Genomic DNA, 827 nt, shown 5'->3' on the forward strand with positions numbered 1-827 from the left:
GCCGGCCCTTAAGATAGGTGTTTCTAAATCAGCAGGGCCTCTTAAGATGCACGTGAAAATGCTTAAGGAAATAACAGATGTTATTTGAGGTCGCCATTATTTTTGAGGACTCATTTAGATAGGAGAAATCCCTAAGAACTAGGAAGTAGTGAGTGAACCTGCTCTGAGGTTGTAAATGGGGGTGATGTCTGAGGGTCGCACGTACAGAGCTTATAACTTGGACAAACGTGTTAAACAGCATCTCATTCATGTTGTTATAGCAGTGATCACACGTGAAGAAATCACAGGAGACTAACACGTGTGTTCAGAGACACTAGCTACATGCGTGTGTAAAGGGGTAAATGACACAACTTGGGATGATTCTGGCTTAAGTAACTTTTTTTTTGGCAGCTGGCTGGTCCGGGGGTCTGGGGATCCAAACCATCGACCTCAGTGTTACAACATTGCTCTCTAATCAACTGAGCTAACCAGCCAGCCCTTGGCTTAATTAACTTTTTACCAGACTCACTAAACAGCTGAGCCAACGGGATTCACTCTGTGAATGTGACTTAATTGGGGTCGCTAGCCTGTCCACACCTGAGCTCCAAGCCCACATGGCTAACTGTCTCCAGTCATGGACCCTTGAGCCTCTGGAGGGATTCATTTTGTGAATGTGACTTAATTGGGGTCACCAGCCTGTCCACACCTGAGCTCCAAGCCCACATGGCTAACTGTCTCCAGTCATGGACCCTTGAGCCTCTGGAAAGCACCTCAGTTTCCCCCCAGCCTGCCCTGCTGCAGCGCTGAAGTCAAGGTGTGCCCTCAGCTTCCAGCCACTCAGGCCAGAT

Source organism: Galeopterus variegatus, unplaced genomic scaffold, assembly GCF_000696425.1.
Source record: "Galeopterus variegatus unplaced genomic scaffold, G_variegatus-3.0.2 Scaffold2889, whole genome shotgun sequence".
Lineage (NCBI taxonomy): Eukaryota > Metazoa > Chordata > Mammalia > Dermoptera > Cynocephalidae > Galeopterus > Galeopterus variegatus.